The 20,659-nt window shown below is 42.8% G+C and overlaps 1 protein-coding gene across 1 annotated transcript in view; it reads right to left on the bottom strand.

The window, feature by feature from the left end:
* The window catches only part of PRDM1 (PR/SET domain 1), a 102,399-nt gene extending 89,017 nt beyond the window's left edge, over positions 1-13,382 (bottom strand). The window contains exons 1-2 of the mRNA XM_075498471.1: positions 13,289-13,382; positions 12,506-12,544 (exon numbers count right to left, since the gene is read on the bottom strand). The gene's annotated coding sequence lies outside the window, so the exon portion shown is untranslated. The remainder of the gene's footprint in view (positions 1-12,505; positions 12,545-13,288) is intronic.
* Between the last annotated feature and the right edge of the window lie 7,277 nt (positions 13,383-20,659).

Below are 20,659 nucleotides of genomic sequence, written 5' to 3'. Positions count from 1 at the left end.
ACTATTCTTACACCTACCACAGCCACATAAGTCGCTTTTCACTACCTTTAGAAGTCTCCACAAAAAATATCCAAACTTGGGTATGTGTACTTTGTAAAACTTTTTTAATTTCATTCTTTGGGGGAAGGAAAAAAGGGAAATTTGTTGCTTTTTTCCAATTCCTCAACTTCATAACTGGCAGTGAGTAACTCCAGGATGGTTATTTCCCTCCATCATCTATTGTGGGGAAGCTGACAGAGTCATTCCTAGCATACAGTTGCTAGGAAAACCCCCACGATGTGTTAATTTTCATTATACAGTGCTAAAAGGATGTGCAACTGCGGCTAAGGAGCTATCACCTAAAGTATATTATAGCTTAAAGAGTATGAATGATCCCACCCATTAAACCAATACCTCTGACAGAAGTTATGCTGAGGATGCCAGGGGAGGGGGTGCCAGTACTGAAGAGTAACTCCGTGTGCCCAAGCTGGATACATACCTCTCCTGCATCGGCAGCAGCATGACATTGCTATAAAAAAATACTTGCCTTTACCATGTGACTCTCAGTCACAAATGCACGTGCACTTTTAAGCTCAGTTGAACAAATTATAGCAAACATTTAAAGCGTATGTTTCCGATTCCGAGGACAGCCAGAGTTACCGGAGTACAAATCTGCTGCGGCTCAGGCTGAGGACTTCAGAGCTCGCATCAGCACTCCGTGATGCAAAGAAAAGTGAGGAGAAAAAAAACCAAACCCTTCACGGATTTTCGCAGATAAAGTTATTGCAAGAGGTGCCAAAAGAAATCATTTCGAGCCAAACAGTCGGTTTGATGGCTCCGCTAATTACAGGCCAGGGCTGGTCCTGCTGCGCTGAAGAAGGCCAAGGCTTGTTGTGGCGCAGACAGATTAGCCACAGTTGCCCATTAAGACCACCGCTTGAGTGTAGACGGAGACGTGGAAGGAAACATAAGAAGGCTGCCTGTGCATAACCAAACAGGCTACCTTGCTGAAAAGAAACCCCCTAAAGCCACATTCTGCTTCATTAGCACATGAAAATAAGGTAATTGAATACTTCATTCTCCCATCCAGAGCCAAGATCCATCACTCATGGAAATGGAGTTTTGATAAGGTGGGGTGTTTAAATGAGGCAGAAAGAGTCTTTGAGTGTGTGTTACTTTGTTTATCTGAGAGAAATCCCACTTAAATATAAGTGAGAAAGACATAAAAATCACTTTATCCTATGAATCATTGGAACACAACAAAGCCCCTCTGAGGATGACACTTAAAAAAACCCATTAACGTTATTCTGAGGACAGAAGCCATTATGCTTGTTGCTGTGTTTATTTTTATATTAAAATCCACCTTTCCCTCTTGCTGGTTTTTTTTCCTCCTCTCCTTGAACTCTCCATTTCACTAGCTATTTTTGCTAGTTTTCAACATCACATATATCAATAGACGAAAACTTAAGCAATTGGCAGGGCAAAGGTATTTTAATCAGACTTTTGTTGCTGTTTTTTTTTAAGTTATGCATGTCATACACTCAGGTTTGGGGATTTTGATTTTTTTCAACACTTCAGCTGATGACCAAAATAAGAAAATAAATTTAATAAAAACTTTATAATTCCCAATTCCAGACTCAGACAGCTCCTACTTTAGTTCTTTACCCTTTTTTTAGGAAAAAAAAAACCCAGGGAAGATAAAAAATTCTCATATTTAAAAGGCAGAAACATAAGCAGAAAGTGTTTTATCTTCTTTAGCAAGCTAAACAGCAACAAACTCATTTTCTCCCACTGGCTGATCACCTTAAGTATGAAGTACAGTGAGTGGCATTTCCTCCAGAAAAATATATTTACGTAAATACTGCAAATAGACTCCTTGCCTCAGCCAAAAATGCCTGCTATGGTATTGCCAAGTCTTTTGCAGAAGGCAGGAATTAGAGAGGCATAGAGCTGGACAGATTGCACCCTTGTTCCTTGGGTTTAAGTTAAAGTGGTATAGTTTCCTAGTTTGGAAATTGCTGTGCTGATATATTATCTCGAAACATAAAAATAATATGACAATACAGACCAGCTCTCAGTCACTGGCAACCACAAGGATTTTGATAACGTTTAAAACAAACACCCCCCCCCCCCCCAGGCCCTTTAACAGTATGCATAAAATGTCCCTAACTTTTGTCTTGCTCTCTCATGTGTACAGACGTGCTAAAACAGTGAAAAGGCTTTCCTGCTTAGAAATACGTGTAATAACCACAGTGCTAGGAAAGAGCTGCATTTTTACAACACTTTCAGGGTAATTAAACTGTGCTGGTGCTACGGCCGTGCTACCATTCCCCCTTGTCCAGGCCGTCTGCTCCCACCACATCTTTGCTGCTGCTGGTGGAGTATGTCCACTCCCGTGGGAAGCCAGTTCAGGGAGCTAACCCTGCAGAAAGCTACTTGATTTTCTGTGGCTTAGTCTGCAGGTTGAGGACTGTAAGGTGGCTCATACGGGAACACGTGTGAGCCAGCTCTAGAGTGAGGGAGAAGGCAGGAACTGGAAGGAAAGAGAGAGCTTAAACTGTTGTGGACCTGCACCTTTTGGAACAATGCCACTTTGGCCAAATGAGCAAAGATGGTAAACCTGAAGGGCTGGGGCAGGGTCCAGTAGGTAAACATTTTACCACCCCTGCTCGTAGCCAATGTAACGGTGGGAAAATTAAACAGGTTAGCATCTGAAGGCAAACATCCTTCAGACTGAAGCTCCAGGAAGCGACCTTTAAGGTAACTAGGTCCTGCCACATAGCTTTGAAATACATACAGCAGCACCACCTTAAAGTCAAGTCACAATTTCATAGCTTGCCAACCGAAAAAAAAAAAAAAAGAGGGCTGACAGCAAGCATACAGTACCACCGGCTGACAAGCAACCATGCTGCTACTTTCCAAATAAGTGGTGGGCAAGCAAAGGAAAAGCTGGGCTGAAGGCTTCACTGCAAGGGAATTAATTACAATAGTCGAGCCTCGTGATCGTAGCAGCACGTGCTGCTGTTGCACCACAGCTGCCATAGGCAACAGCAAGGCTGGTAACCCTTTTTTGTGCTGATGGCTGAATAGACCTTCTAAGCAAAATTAGCAGGCCACGAATTAACACCCCCTTTAGTGCCTGCCAACAGAAAGCAAAAATAAAATAAAACCATGTGGCCGAGGGTTGTGTGAAATGGTGTCACAGGCCTTACTGCATATTTTCCCCACCCTTCGACTGGGAGAACACACTGTGAAAACTGTGCAACTAAAGCAAACATTTGCAAATTATACCCAGCTTGTGATCTTCTGTGGAATCAATCCGAATAAAGCAAAATGAGGACTCAATCTGACTCTATCTCGGAAAGAATATCTTAAATCAAACTGTCCGAACAACAGTCTTTATGGCCCAGTAAGATACTGATTTCCCAGGCCTGAGTACAGTAAGCAAACAATGTGCCCCAGGAATCCATCCAGAGCAAACTGGAGCTGCAAAGCCCACAGGGAAAGAGAAAAATGTGTATTATCAAAGTGCTAATAACTTTCCACAACATGTTGAGAAAAGATTGCATGAGGTCTTATGCACATTGAGCACGGACAGCAAGCTAAGCTCTTGATGACCACAGTTACCCAACACCCCTGGCTTACTACTTCTTACCAAACGTGCCCCAAAATCAGACACACGAGTAGTTTCCCTTAGGCCATGTCTACACTCAGATTTCCATGTAAAATTCTTACAGTGCTGCTGCTGGCTTCGTTGAGCCAATGGAAAATTCTTCCTGAAATTCCCTGTTGCTGACAAAACCCCAGCACTGAAGCAACACGATAAATCACATCATAAGCTGCCAAGACGTCTATCATGACAAAAACGTTAATGCAACAGAAGCAGAAAATTACTGATGACTCTGGTGAGGGCAGTTTTGACTCTCATGTAAAACACCTTTGTTATACAGAAATCAAGTCAGATGTGTCATGGAAGGAAGCAAAAATTTGACGGTAAAAGTCTGTCTACCTTAATAAATAAAAAAAGCTAGTATTTCTGATTTAAGCAAATTCAGTTAGAGAAGATGAGAATTACTGCCAGGTGTAACAGCATATATTATTATGACACAAATATGTACCAGCACAAATCCCACATAACCTACATAAAAAGAAAGCAAGCGTAGTTCTACTTATTCTACATATCTAAAATTAAATCTAAATCTTTTTTTCTTTTTTTTTTAAACCGTGCTTAACAATAGAGGAAGATTTAACAGGTGTCATTGTTTCTCCCAGGTGTAATAATCTTTTTCATTTGCCCATGTGAGAAAAGAAAAGCCATTCAATGAGCAGGCTGAAAGTGATGATTAATTAAACAACTTCCAGGGCCTGGGGGATCCTCCTCCATTTGGGATACATTTCCTTTAGCTGTAAGCAAGCTGGAAGGCAAGAGACAGACTCCTCCTCAGCTTTTTGTTTTAGCTAGCATGTAGTTGTAAAGGGTCGAAGATGCTTAAGCTGGTATGTGTTTGTAAAGGGTTGAAGATGTTTCTCAGCCTTCTTGTCAGCCTTTCTGGCATCAGTCATCCAGGAGTAACACTCACTGCCTCAAAACACAATGGCTTTTTTTAAGTACTTGTGACAATATCCCAGTGCTGTCCAATGCAAGATTGGGCATCAGTTTTGATATTTAAGTAGCAGTACTTGCTGATAGTATTTCTTCTTTTAATCACTGAGACCTGCATCTGCTGCTTTTTGAACTCAATATCCATATGCACTAAGTGAACCCCTGAAAGTAAGTCACATCATCGAAGCAGGCTCATGACTGATTTTCTAGTGAAAACTTGCAAACAACAAGCAAGACGACAGGTCAGAGTTGGTAAGGCATGTGGCCCCTTTCCCTTTTTCTTACTACAACAACACCTAGGGGACCTTTGATCTGAATGTCAGCGGTGAAAATACACAAACAGATACTCTCTTATTATATACTCACAGGTGTACATTCCTAAAACTGTTACATTCCATTACTTTCAGCTGTGCTGGAAAACAATACCTTCAGAAGTTGACCCCTTCTCTCCTCTGATCGCACCAGTATCCAAGTACAAAGCATCACAGCAAGCACGGTATTCTAAACACCGGCAATGATCACGCCAACAAATTCAAGCAGCACATATAAGGACTGGGCCAAAGTGCTGGCTGAGGTTCGTCTGTATTACTTACACTGTGCACCGCTTTACAACTCACGGAGAAATGGGTGCTTCTCATGCTCAGCAGGAACACTTCTGGGCCAGGCAGCTGTAGTTTTGATGCTGAGAAGGCTGGATTTAAGGCTAACTCGACTCCATTTTGCCAGTGCAGCAAGAATTAGAAATCTTGTTGAAATAGATACAGTCCCTGTGGACGTTCAGATCATTCCCCATAACAGCATGCAACAAATCATTTGTTTGGGCTGGGGCTATTGAATGGAAAAGCACATCCCATCTTCATAGAACTAATGTTCCTACTTTTTAAAAACCAGTCTCTGGCTTTGGCAGCTTAACATAGGAGGCAGTGCTCTTCTCCTATTACAAATATGCCAGTATACGAGTAACTGGACAGGAGGAAAAAAAGAGTGAGGAATTTTTCCATTTTTCTCTCTGATTGTTCTGCTCGGTGTTTATCAGCAGGCTGGTACTGCATCTCCTTTTGTTAGGAAATTAAAAGTTGGAACTGCAAGCATAAAAGCCACCATGAACCATGCAATAACCTTCAGGCATTTTAAGAGCAACAGAGGTTAGAAGGGCAGCTCCTGACTCTAAACAGCACCTATTGTTTCTCTTTCTTCTTGAATAACAAAAGCAGAGCTGAAAGCTATTTACCTGGTTTTACCTCAGTCAGATCTCATTTCCCCCTTTATTTTCGGTAGATAATCTTATCAAATAGTGTCATTTCTAACAACTGCTTTGATCAGATTTTTTTTTTTTAAATTTCATTAGTAAGTTCTGTAATAGATAACTCAGCATACGAAGTCGCACAGCAGAAGAGCGCTTAGAAGACTTTAGGATTCTGTCAATGCATATTTAAATTAAGGGTAACTTTTTAAGCTTATAGGTTAACATGCTTTCATTTTGAAATCATGAGGGCCAACTTACAGTACAAGGCTCTGATCTTGCAAACACTCCCACGCGAACAACTTTCTGTCTGCACCGTCCCATGTGTTCCCCTCCCGCTGCAATCAGATTCATACAACTGGACACTTAACTTGCGCAAACACGACTGCCGAGCAAGGGTGGAAGGATAAAACTCCCGATCTGCCAAACTTGGGTGTTCTGCTGTTCAATGTAGCGTGTCCAATATATTACTCAAATTGTTTATAATGCAGAAGCAAAAAAAAAGTTTGATTTCAAAACAAAAACCTTACATGAGTAGGCATCATGCAGAGTTTTTGTGACTGGCCGGGAGTGATCTGTAGTTAATATATAAAATCCTCTGAGGTCTAGCCTTAAAAAATCCTCGCTACAGACAAAAGCAATCCACAATATATAATTTCTTCCACTGTTTTACAATATTTATAAAACTTTAAAAGAAAAAAATCTTTTGGGGATGTTTTTCTCTTTAGGAACAAAGTTCACACAAAAAGCAATAATTTCTAGCTTTACTGATCTTCACTTAAAAAATTATTTTCTTGTTTACTTTCTCTAAATCACTTCCCAACATCCACCTCTTGTCTTTTGTACACTTCTGCAATTTCATTAAAAAGGTAAAAAAAAAAAAAGTTACTTGAAAATATTTAACAGAAATCATTCTCCAATTCATAAGCTGCTGTTACAATCTTAAGGAACTGAACAGAGAAATTATTCTATTTTAGCTATAAATTAAATGCCAGTGAAGTATTTGCAACCCTAAAAACACCATTAGACATAGCAATCTATAATGCAAGTTTATGGCATTTGATTCTTCATCATTAGCTGGAGTTTGTAAATACCATACAGAAGTTTAAGAAAACCATTAAAAACAGTGAAATAACAGGACTTCCCTCTCCTACGAAAGCATCTTATAAATTTGTATTTTTAGGAAATCCTTGGATAAAAATCTACAAGTTCAATTTTCCTCACCATAACATGCTATCTATGAAATCTGACTTCATTGAATGTTACATTAGCAGGACCAGGCTCTCAAGTCAGTATTATATCAGATCCCCAGCTGCTATAAACTGTCATAACTCAACTGGAGCTGACGTCCCACTAGGACTAATTTAAGACCTGCAAAGTGTTTCTGACAATAAAATAGATACAAAAAAGACTGAAAACATGTTGTCTTGCACAAGCTGGAAGTATATTGAAGAGACACACATTTTTGAAAATGGCTAACTCTTACAGCCTTACAGTCGAGTTTAGAGTTTTGTTAGAATATTTTCACTTTCTGCAAAGACTGTATCACTGACAGAAAATAAGACAGGCTCTGAAACGTGCTTTACTTTTTTGGCATCAACTCTTGCCCTTTTGCAGCCCCGTTTACATCCAAAGTTTCTCCTAACTACAAACGAAAAGGAAATTGACATCTGAGTGCCTGTAAGAACTAAAATTATTGCATATATTATTGGTTTTCTATGTATCTTTATTGAGTCACTTGAAATGTTGTAATTACATATATTTCCTGCTTTAATAAAATGTTGGTGAAAGGTTTAGTTACTATGGTCCTTTATAGCTCTGGAAGAACTGGCAAGCTGGAAAGAGGAAAGTAACTTTCCAGTCAGTTCAAAGGAAATGGAGTATGCTCATTTCCACTTGCAGAATCCACTCTTTATCAGGCTCTACAGACACTTCTATGTGACCTTCTGCAGTGCAGCATCTGGGCACAATATTTTCATCTTATTACTTCTTTTTTCACTGACGATGTTATTAGTTTATAAAGCTCAGGAAAAACTGGGCATAGGGTGAGAAGACGTTTGAGCAAAAATGTATGATTAGGCAGTTAATCACATTCTCCTCATAGCTGCTCTGTGTGTGTGCGTGTGTTAGGATTTATGATTTCTCTGTTGCTTCCAAATCTGAACACACACACGCACATACTCACAAGTATCCCATCCTTCTTCAAAACCATCAATTTTCAGGCAATCATCTAACAATCTTGATTACTTTTCTGCATTACTTAACAAAGCAAGTTTTGTTAAAAACATTTCTGCTGAAATTCTAAAAATGGCATTATACTTCAATAGGAAAGAACAAGATTTAGCTTGAACTTTTGAAAATGAGTGGCTCTCTACTCAAACACAGTTTTCCCATGTCTAACAAGAACTAGTTTACTAACACTGCCTTCAAAAATGTTTATCAGAGGCTTGGAAGATAAAGAAAAATAATTTATTTCTCCTCTTTACTGCCCAAATATCATTTTAGTCTTCCCACCACACAAGATGTACACACTCAGCATTTTCAATTACTTCATATGGATGATGCAGTTTAGTAACTAAAACATTAAGACACTTGGCAGACACAAAATTATTCTGGGAAATAGATGTGGGGGGCAATGTTTCTAAACTTCTTCACGTGACACAAATTGCTACTAAGAAGGTTACTAACAACAGTATTTAGGAACCTTTAAACACAAATACAGTATGATCAGGAAGCTATTTACAATACACCTGCATCTGGCAAGCTAGACAAGACTGAAGTGTTTCTGAATATAATTACACTCCTTTTCAGGTGTGATTTTGAGGAGGACAGCTACCTTCACAGGCTTGAAGGGGAGACTAGAGCATATATAACTAATAAAGCATCATCATCGCGCAAAAGAAAAGCCTTAGAGCCTTAAAGGCTTAAAGGAGGAGAAAAGTAAGGAAACATTATCCCATCTTCATTCCACACTTCTGGAATGTGGGCAGATCATAGTAAAAGTTTAAATGGCAAGAAGATTAAAGGAAAACTGTTAAAGCCAAAAAGGACACTCACATCATCTGGTGTAAGTCAGCCGTGTCTCTACAGACTTCAGTGGAGATACACTGATTTACGCCAGTTGATGTTTTGGCCCAACGGCTTCACAGAAGATACTATCGATTAAATGTGTGTTCTATTTCGATTAAAAGCTTCTCTCGCCATCAGAGCACATCTTGCCCCAGCTGGAAGCCACTCTGGCATTCTTCTTTTTGCTAGAAAGTACCCTATAGGCAAATTCCAAAATAATAATTAAAAAAAAAAAGTCTACATAAATTGTCAACTACTGTTTGTTATTATTTATCATTTTTTGGCACACACAGACATGCCAGGCACTTTACAGAAAATACTTCGAAGACAATTCCCTGCCCTGCGGAGCTTAAAAGACAAGGGCTAGTCCATTCTGCAAACACAGGGCACTGCTTCACCGAAAATTATTCCCATTACTCCAGCGACATTTCCTTACAGTAGTAAGATTGTACTTATTATGCATGCTAGCAATTTCAGGTCTTAAGTGATGAACATGGCAAACAAAGGAGGATAAAAAAGATATTTAGAGAGAAATGGTTCAGATGCACTACATCTGTAAATCTTTCTGAACCTGAACTCTTTTTCTGTGTATTTAACATGCCCAGTTTTTACCAGAAAAAAAACCAAGTCTTCAAGGCCTTATCTTTCAAAATGTCATTATGCAAGTACACGATCCTTAGCGTGTGGTTTCTAATGTGATACATTGCTAATGAAGAGATCCTTAGCATTGGTTCTAATAAGAAAGAGGAACAGGGAACCGTGGCAACAATTTTTGAAGAGAATTGAACACCCATATGGTTTCAAGCCCAGCCACCCAGCCCTGCACGGAGCAGTACAACTGCAAACCCTGACAAGCCTTCCACCCAGCCTTCAAAGCAAAAAGAAAAGTGGAACATGAGGCCAACTGTGAAATTGAAAGAGCTATTAGGTTTGAGGAGGGCTGCAGGGAAAAAACTCATAAATTTCAAGGCTTAACAATGAAGATCACTTTTAACTTCACATCCTGAGTATCGGAAAGCCACTATCATAATTTCAGAGCATCCAAAAAGGAGGAGTGACCTATCAACTATAAAAAACCATTTCTAGAAATACTGTGCCTTCACATCATCCAGTATCTTTCCAAATGTTACTTGGAACCAACAAATATTTAGTTTTAGTGAATAGGGCAGATCCATACTGTCAAGGAATGACTGAAATTAACATATCTAATATATAGTGAATATATACATAAAGGCACATTCCCCTCTTTGCCTCATTCTCTGGGCCGTAGGAGTTTCATGACAAGATTTCAGTACTATCTCAGGTCTTTCACTTTTACAAAAGCTAACACTTAAATAACTTTCATCGTGGCTATAATATGATTGGCAACACATAAAATAAAATTTAAAAAAATCTGTCAGAATTCATTGTACAAGGCTTTTAGGGAAATAAGTGACAATTTTTATTATGTATCTATTGTTACTTTTAAGACACAGGTAGAATCTAGTTAGTTTTCACTAGCCTCAAAGGAATGAATTTTGCGAACAAAGCCACAAGAAATCAAACCTGTGCCATTAGACAATCTGCATTCATGTATTAATTTTCAAAAATACAATCTTGGCCATTAAGAAGAGCATTTCCAAACTTATAAGTTAAGCACACAGCACTGTATTTCAATTACAGCCACAAGACATGAAACACTTATTAAGCGCTTTAGCAAGCTCTTAACAGCTGCTGAGAACATGAGCATTTCTACAGCTTTTGGAAAGATTTATCAGATTTGGAAATCAGGAAGATGAGATCTAGCATAGATATTGTTAGGATCAAATATCTGAAAAAATAAAAATCATAATCTAAGCAATCATACATGCAATTTGCAGTTAAACTGTCAATTGTACTACTCTCCCTCTTCTTCTGTAGTTTCATATTATGTCATAATCTTTTAATTCTACAAGGGGAAAGTCAGTATGAGTACTAGATCTACTCAAAAAACTTTAAAACTCCCACTGTGAAACAGCTTACTGTTTGCCAGTGTGCATACTTCTGAAATTATATTAACTGCTTTATAAAGGCTACCTATTTCAAATTGAAATTGATGGAACACTCATTTTCACTGCCATCCAAAATGCTTTACAGGAATTACAGAGTGTTTTAATTTGTTAGACATATTATACTGGCTTACCTACTTTATGTAAAATTATTTCCTCTGTTGAGGTGTTTGGTAAGTATTCATTTGAAGGATGCAGTGTCCCATATAAATTTATTACTACAGAAAAACTTAAGAAAATGACACTGCTAGCAGTAGAATCCATGGGAACAATTTAGCATTAGAAATTCTTTCAGATAATCTAATTGGCTCTTACTTGCCTGAAAGAAATCACATATTTAGAGGAGAGAGGTATATTTTGCAAATTCTCATAGTTCATCTGGAATTAGCATTTAATATTTATCAATCAGAGCAAAACAGTATTCATCTGAACAGGAGAGCTAGGACTCAAGTTAAATTGTCATCCACGATTATCACTTGGAAGTTCACTGAGTTTATTAAAGACAACTACTGTGTGATAAGGACAGTAGAGACACTATTAACCATGTCATTTAAATTGCTTGAGTTGGCATCGTGCCCAAGTCCTTCAGATCCGTATATCAACACACTTGTTGCTGGCAGGGACTCATTTAAAGCGGGGGAAGAGGAACTCCCTCAGAACTAAGTGTGCTGTACAGATTTCTACAGTAACTCATGAGAATAAGTAGTATTACTCAGTCTTTGTATTTTCGATTCCTAGACAAGAGAATGACAAAATAATGGCAATCAAGTGAAAGACTCTGTTCTTCCTAAGGAAAAAATAATGGGAAAGCATTTTTACAATTTTCATTTGAAATTACTTGAATTTGCATTTACTGGAACAGCGTATTTTGCTTGTAACTGCAATGCTGACAAACTAACAGACGCCCCCCCCAACCACTTGCTCTGCCAAATATTATGATCCCGTATCTCTCCCACCCTTGCCTCCTCCCCAATATCTCCCGCTTTCACTTCATTAAGCCTGTAGGAAGGAGAAAGTTCTGGTGGCTGGACATAGTTTATTTTCATAAGTAGTAAGAGTCATTTTATTTCACTTCAGACAAGAATCATGCCAAAGTAACATAACAACATATTTGGGAAAGCTGCAATTAAGAAACTACAAGGATTTTTTTTTCCCAATTCATGCCAAAATCATCTTTGATCATCATCTAACATCTTTGTTGGAAACAACCTACATGTTAAGTTAGGCATATTACTTCCATGTGTAGAAAACAGTCGGAACAGACACTTTTTCATTGTACTCTTCATCTCCTGTTTTCCTAAGCTATGTCCTGATTAAGAAAAGAAAGGGTATCCCTTTTTTGGAAAGGAGGAATTCATCAGCTTAACAAGCATCTCGGTGCGTAAAAGCAGCTTATTTGTTTGCTAAAAAGTGCTGTGCTTCCCAATATCCACACCGTGGCCAGCAACAGCTCGGCATTCTCCTATTTATCGCTTCCCAGCCACGAGTGTGCTGGCACTGCGGGCCTGAGTGGTAGGCAAATACTCAGGTATGCACAGTACATGGCCCCAGAGGATGTAATTGTTGGGGAAGAGGCTCTCTTACCTTCCACAAATCGTCCTCCGGCGTCTTGAACTGAACGATCTGGAAACACAAAACCAAAACCCCCTAAAGTAACAGCACAACCCGCAGCCAGCCCCGCTGCTTTGCCGTCCCCACACACGCACGCTCCAGACCACTTTCCCACCACTTGCACTACAAACAGCAACTTTCCCGTGGCATTTATTTTTTACTGGTGAGCCATAAAATCGCCTGCTTGCCCAATTAATGTGAGCATCATCGTTTTCATTTACCTTTCACCATCTCCAGGAAAGGAAAGCGGAGGGGGGGAAAACAGAAAAGCAAATGCATAAAAGAAGCTTCAGAAACACGAGTTTCAACTCATTTACGATCCCAGATAAAGGTTAACAGTTAAACTCCTTCCTCTCCCTCCCACCCTCACAATTATTGATGCCCTTCAAGAAATGAAATGTTTTTTGTTCTCGTTTACCAGAGGCTAGACAAACTGTCAACATCTCCACTTTATTTACGGGTTGAGCAAGGGCAGTTCCTCAAACATCAACATTTTTTACATTAATCCTGGAGAGAATCCACTTCTCTAAAACTACAAAAATTGCCAGCTTCTGTAGTATTTATTTTTAACGAACGAGAGCGAGAGCCTTGAGCTATCCTCCCTGCCCTCAGAGGAGAGGAAGGGGGAAAGCGCGGCTCCACTCTTCCAACTTTAAAGCCCTTCTCCCCTCCTTCCCACACCACTCAGCCCCTCGTCACTCTCCATCCCACTACCCCCTCCCACCCCCCAAAATCTCTCCCCTCCCGATCCCCCACCTGCTCCACGTCCAGTGGGATTTCAAGGGAGGAAACAAAATCTGCCAAGTGGTTCCTTTCGGGCGATTTCTTCAACCCGTCTGGAAGTTTAAACCTGAAAAACAAACACCTCTATTGAATGCAAACTAAGCTTTGGGGGTTGCCGAGTTAATTCCTCGGCAGACAGCTACTCTCAGTGTCTGGTTACACAAACATACCTACGGACAGGTTGGAGGGGAGTCACTTAGAAACCAAACGAGGGGGAGAAAAAATAAATCAAAATAGGCACAAAGGTTGGAGGGAGGGGGGTACCCGGGAGGGCAGCGGGGTGGGCAGACTGGAGAGAGGGAAGACACGCAGCAGGAGACAGGTTTAATATTGGGATGGGATGGAGAGAGTTAAAGCAAGGGACGATCCGGGAAGGGGCAGAGACCTCAGAGGTCTCAACTGGGGATGGGGGGAAGGGAGGGGGTGTCCTTTTGGGTGGCGGTGATAACAAGTTTTTATACACAGCCTAAATAAAACAAAGGAAGGCACAGACCCGGCCGGCCGCGGTGGCGCGGGTGAGGAGCGGGCTGCTCCGGGGGAGGGCGGCGGCAGGGTCGGGGGGGCCGGCCGCGGGTGTCACTGCGCACCGCCGCCCCACTCCGCGCCCTCCCCGCCGCGGGCGAGGCTGCCCTCCGCACCGGCACCTCGCCCGCCCGCGCCGCTGTACACAGCGGCTGCCCTGCCTGCCTGCCCCCCGCCCGCCCATCGCCGCCGCCCCGCTTACCTGCCGCTGCCCCCGGGCGCCGCGGGCCGGCCGCGCCCGCCGGCCGCCGGCCCCTCGCCTCATCGCGCCGGGCACAAAGGGGCGGCGGGGCAGGGCCGCGCCGGGACGCCGGGAAGAGCGGTGAGAAGAGTAACGGTGAGAGCAGTGACAGCCGCGGCGGCGGCGAGGAGGAGGAAGATTAAAAATAATAATTAAAAGGAAAAAAGAGAGGGAGACGACCACCCTAATAAGCCGCCGTGACCATGCCGGAGAGGCGAGTCCCTCCTCCCGGGGGCAGCGCTGCGGGGCGCGCTCCTGCCCTGCCTGAGGGGGACGCGGCGGAGGGGAGGGGAGGGGAGGGAGGGGGAGCCGCCCGCCCTGCCCTGCCCTGCCCTGCCCTGCCCCGCCGCCCTGCCCGGCCTCCCGCGCCGCCGCCGCCTCCAGGGACGGGCGTGAGTGCGGCCGCGGAGGGAGACTCCGGCGGTGCGGGACCGCGGGGAGGGGAGGGAAGGGAAAGGAGAGGCGGCGCGGGGCCGCTCGGCGCTACTGCCGCGGCGGGCTGGGGGGGGGCACCGTATCCGTTAGAAATCATACCCCCCCCGCCTCCCGTTAATCGCCCTCCGCAGCTCCGTGCGGCCGGGCTGCTTCCCGGCTGTCACATGGCTCCTGCCGCCACCCCCAAAGGGTTTCGGGAGTCGCTTCACTTTCACTTTGGCCCTGCCGAGGGGCTCCCGGCGGGCCGCGGCGCCTGACAGGAGCCCCCACAGCGAGGGGCTCCCCCGCTGCCCCGCTCCTTCCCCTGCTCCAGAGGGGGCTGAGGGGGGAGCGGGGCTCCCCCACGCCGTCAGGGCGCGGGGCCGCGCAGGGGCTGCGGCCTCCCCTCAGGCCCGGCAGGGTGCGGGGACGCCCCTGGGCCCGCTGCGGGGGCGGCGGCGGCAGTAACGGCTCTGCGCGCCCGGCGCTGTCAGCCCTCCTCTCGCTTTTTAAGTAGGAAAAAAAGAATAATAATAACAAGATAACCGCGTCTGTGGGAGCTCCTGGCTGGGGAAGGGCATGTGACGCTGCAGCAGAGGAGTGCAGCAGGGGGACTCTTAGGAGTGGGGCATTCCAGAGCTGCAGGCAGGGATGCTTTCCCCAGCTTCCAGTGGGACTGATCTCGTGTACATCCTGGCCCCCCTCAACCTGCTTGATCCCTTCAGATCTTGGTGAAAATCCTGCTGGAGAGCCAGCACCATGCCTTGCGCAGGGCACGTCGCCTCAGGCGATCTCCAGAGTCCCGCACGGGGACATGGCGGTGCCTCCACAGGTCCTCTCCTTGCTTCCTGCCAAAGCGCTCTGCCCCCACACCTACGGGCACGGACTGCTCGGGTCCAGCAGGACACCCCACCGACAGCAAGTCCAGCGACCCACATTTATGCCAGGGATGGATCTGGCCCAGTGTTGTAGTTTTTGAAGCTCAGAATAAACACTTCCAGGGTGGGAGGTGCACTCAACACAAGTACATCAAATACCGTTGCCTCCCTACTTCATTTTGAAAGAGTAATTAAATAGGAAAAGGGATTTACAACTTCTGTCTTGCTCCCCTCTGTCACTGTAGGCACCCCAGTCTCGTGGACATGGCCCTCCTGTACGAAGGAGATTTTCTGTGAGCACCTCTGGTCTAAATGTTGGTACCGTTCAAACCGGAGGGGAGAGAGCCAGAAAAGAGCAGTAGCCTCTTCCAGAGAGGCTCCCCACGCGCCTCCTGTGAAAGGCCCATCAGCTGCACGGCGCTCGCGGGCAGGTGGTCATTAACCACGTAACAGAGCTGGTGGCTCCCAACAGTTCCCGGAAGACACGGCATCACTTACTTCACTAATTACGGCTTCATGTGCTCTGTGCAGAGACAGTGTTGTGCCGAGTGAGTCAACTGGCATTACATCCTTGTTAATGCTTTTATGTAAGCTCTTTCACTCTGGTCTTCTCTCAACAGTCATCAAACATGGCACAACACACGTTCATCGTCTTTAATGAGCCGGCCTGTAACCACCTTCCCCTGAGCCCTCGTCACAAGCACGGCAGCAATCCCTTGGGTTTCATCGAAGCTCGGCTGATGCCAGGGCCGACCATCAGGCTGTGTGCGCTGTGAAGCACTAGCACGTGCTGGTGTGTGGTTCCTCCGCACCTCAGCTTGCTCTCCCCAAATGTCTAGCATGTTTTACGCCGCATGCACAAGCAAAATATAATTACAGTGGGTTTTGTTTTGGGGTTTTTATTTTCAAAGTGCAGTTAGATAAAAGATTACCACCCAGAATATACATTCCAGTGACAACAAATGAAGTCCCAGCACCACACATTTTAGTATTCTGTCCTGAGGTTTCTGTTTCTGAACTACAGCCATTAGCCTTGAGATTCACTGTTAAATGGAACAAAAATGACCGTGACATTTCTGTTTGTGTTTCTTCCTTTCCTTAGTGTTTATCATGAGGCAACAAGAAGCACTGATAAATCAGACTGTGAACAAATGCTCTCTCAACAACCATCCAGTGCATGGCCTGTTATTCTGAGTATTTGCTAACTTGAAAATTAAATTGCCATTTGAGACTATTCCATATTCCATAATATTCATCATCTTTCCTTAATTTTCACTTCAATTACAAGGCCGAATTTGACCCCTTTTATCCATGTTTTTTCTGCTAGAAACCCCTATGAAATCAAAAGCACTAGACAGCAAGCTACTGCTAACTGGCAAAATACGGCAGAATCTGTCCCCAATTATATAGTTCCCTCCTCACATCCCCTCTCCAGTGACAGCATGCTCACTACCCAGGAACAATGGCCGAAGTTAAGAAAGAAAACATTTTACAATAAGTGAAATACAGGCAAACAATAGCTTAATTTACCAAATAAGAATAGTGAGATATCATCCCTGAAAAGAGTGGAGAGTAGTCCAGATAAAAGAAGAGAGAGTGAAGAGATGATCAGGCGCGGTCATTCAGGCCTATCTTCTGATGCTGCCCAAAGATTAAATCTGTTCTAACAAAACAGAGCAAGGGCCTGGAATAATGTTATCTTCCCTCTCCTCCCCCTGTCCCCTCCCGTTCCCGTCCCGTTCCCCCCCCCCCCCCCCCCCGCTGCATTTTTATCAAGCTCTATTACCTTTGGATGCCTGGATAACAAAAGGAAAGGGCAGAAAATACAGAAAGTGAGAGGAAGCAACTTTACTTTTTCTTTTTTAGTTTAAAAAGAGGCAGGAACCTATTTATTTGCTATCACACTTTAATCACAGGGCATTTTAATTTAAATATTTGCAATTAAAAGAGCATCAGTTCTACTTACAAAAGGCTAGAATTAAAGGAATATCAAGTTAAGTGTCCATCAAGTGTCCATGATGTTTTAAGTAAATTGGGGGGCTTTGCTTGTTTGTTGGCTTTTTTAACGTCAGAAAAAGTGGTCTCAAACAAGTGAAACACATTTTTAAATCAACTGACTAAAAGGCTTTCCGTCCCCAGAATCACAGGGAGGAGAGCTGCCTAACAGAAAAATATTTTAATGATCAATAGCAGAATGATCCGAGGCAACCAAGCCTGTGTTTGCATGTCAAGGTACACAGGGAACACACGCCAGGGTGCTGAGCAGTGAAGGGACGAATGAGTGAACTCAAAGCTGTCCCTTTATGTAGTTTTCACAATATTCTAATTTACCAACGTTTAGAAGTGAAAAACGAGAAGGAAGGACAAATTAAAATGTATACTTGGCACACATTTTTGTTTCCAAATGCTTGCGCAAACTGTGATTTAAGTAGTTCTGAGGTTATTTATGATAATGGTATGCATGAGTCTAAATGGCATCCTGTTCTGAAGAAAAGAGCTGACAGAAAAGTGCTTTGGGGCAGTCTACACCCTTTTTTGTCCTTCGGTGGTAAAGACAACTGATATGGACAAAATGTGACAAAAGTGCGGTGCTGTGTGAGGTGGGCTGGCTGGATTAAATACAGTGTGGAAAGGTGGTCTTGCTATGGGAATTAGAGAAGAGCTTTCTGTTCCTGAACTAGACAGGCTTCTTATAACCTTGGGCAAGACATTGTGACTTACTTTTTCTGTACAAGGTAAATAATATTTCTGTGTAAAGCAGTCCACCGTATCTCAGCAATTGTAACGACCATGGCTTTCAGGTTTGTAACCTGCTTCAGCTGTCCCATGTGAAAGGTGCTTGATCCGAAGTGGCAAGGAGTCTAGTTAAGAAATTTCCTTCCCTCTGAATACCTTTCCTTCCCTCTTCCTTCTTGGCTTTATTTAATTTGATTTTTTTTTTTAATTTGTTACGTCACTGTATTTGTCCAGGGTACTTAGAACACGGGATATGCAGGCACTATCTGATATTCTGCAAGCTGCCCAGATGTGTTAAATTAAAGTTATTCTTATTAAAAGTTAAGGAACAAAAATAAGAGTGGAACTTTTCTCTTTGTAGTTTTAAATAAATTTATGTTGCATGGTTGTACTCTTTTCTAGTTCCACTAAAAACAAATGTAAGTCCCAAAATTAGAACACAAATATAAAGATTTCCTGTAGCAATTACTGGAATTGGAAGGGAAAGTCAAACTTACTCTGCCACACGTGAAGAACCAGACAAATGGTCACGATTCTTATTTTGAATAAGTCAAGGAGGAAACAGTTTATACATTACACATTATTATTCAGGCAGTGGGTAGGTAATGTTTTTCAAAAGCTCCCAAGTCCCATCTTCAAAAATCTGGAGACTTAATATTTTTCTGACAGTCAATGAGACATCCTAATTCACATAAGTGCCATAATAACATGGAGAAAAGGATAGAACATTATTTGGTTTGTCCTACTTAGTATTTTAGTGTCATATTCAGTACTTCTATTCTGTGAATTCAGTTCCAGACTCGGTGCTAGCAAGCAAGGCTAAAAACTGTCCAGGAAAGAAAGCTGTTCCAGGAGAGATGTAAAAACATGGGAACGGTCATACTAGCTCAGTCCAAGGTGTATCCAATATTCAACCTCAGACTATGGCTGCTAGGGGCTACTTCAGAGGAAGCTGTAAGAACCCAAGAAAAGCATTTATAGATTGATCATGTAACTCTGTCCTGTTACTTAGAGATGAAGATTTGCATTGCTTCTAAACATGACAATATAAAAATACTCTTATCTTAATTAGGAATATAACTCTCATTATCCATATATAATTTTTCCTTGAATTCCATCAAGACCTTGCTTTTAATGGCATCTTATGACAGTGTGTTCCACAAGTTAACTATGCCTTGTACAGAAACTTCCTAAGATCTCTTTTCCATTTCCTCTTGTCTTGTTTATGTATTACTCATACCGGTCATGAGGGTGGCCAAGAAGTTCCTAATCTACCTTATATAACACCCATTACATTTTACACATCTATGTTATTCATCTTACCCTCTGACTGTCCCATGCTCCCCAAAGCAGCCATGGTCTTTTCAAATATCAGTGTTGTCTATATCACTGACAATTCGTGGTGCTTTTCCCTGAGCCATTTTATTTCTGCTCTTTTCTTTTTGAGATCCTATTCCTGGCAGGGGCTTCCCACTGATCTACATGATGACAAAGCTTATGTAAATCTTTCTCCCACGCTTGCCTCCCCTTTCCTTTGCTATCCAATATTTAATTAGCTTTCTTTACTGTTCCTGCCCTTTGACCAGAGGTTTTCACTGTGTTATCCACAGTGATGTCCAGATTTCCATCCTGAGTCACTACAGCAAATTAAGAGGCAGATCAGTGAATGCGTTTTTCAAATCCGGTGTCTGCTGTTTAACATTTGCCAAGCTGTTACCCATTCTTGTGGCTGCCTTGGGCCTCTCTGAAATGCCTCTCAGTCTGTCAAGCATTTGGCCAAAGTAACCACTTGCGCCATTTAAGATGGATACCACTTAGTTGCACTTATCCTCCTTTCGTCTGCCAGACTGTGGGCAGACTGGGGTTACTCGACTGAGTTTAGGAAAGAAAGTGAAGGAGAGCTGCGAAGCCTGAGCCATCTTTGTGTCAAAGGGCCAAACTTTCATCTTCCGATTACGTTCTTCCTCGTTAAACGGAGGTCCCTTGGGAAACGGTGCCTCCTCTGCTGAATGGGATTGTAGGAGCAGTTGCGTTTGCAGCCTTTTGTGCTGTTGGTTTGAATCCTGCTTATCACCAGCTAGAGCATGGAATTTGGAAACAATATTTTTTTAGCAGAGGGCACACTGAAGTGGGGTCTTTTACTTGTTCCAAAATGGCCTTAAATATCAGAAATACTAGAAGCGATTAAACAACTCTTCCCCTTCTCTGTTTGGATATATCTGCTACAGGGCACAGGAGAGAGAGCCCCTTCCCTCTGGATTAGTGTTAAAGTGAGAGACATTGTTAAAAGGCTAATAAAAAATCAAGGAGCCATAAATACTAAGTGATTTTTAAGTAAATATGTTTTTTTTCCCAAGGAATGCTCAGCTGTTAGTGTTACGTTTGACAGCTTGTAAAAAGGTGAGTTTTCACTGAAGAGCAAGAAACAGGTCGAAGAGAGACACAGGCATGTTCTGAGATAAAGAAACCAAGGCTAGCAGAGGTATCTGCTCCACAGATTGAAGGTGTTGCATTACTCTGCGCAATGTCCAGAGAGGGAGAAGTCTGCACAGC

This window comes from Mycteria americana, chromosome 3 (assembly GCF_035582795.1).
Source record: "Mycteria americana isolate JAX WOST 10 ecotype Jacksonville Zoo and Gardens chromosome 3, USCA_MyAme_1.0, whole genome shotgun sequence".
Lineage (NCBI taxonomy): Eukaryota > Metazoa > Chordata > Aves > Ciconiiformes > Ciconiidae > Mycteria > Mycteria americana.
Note: the sequence above shows the minus strand (reverse complement) of the source record. Positions and strands in the feature narration are given on the sequence as shown.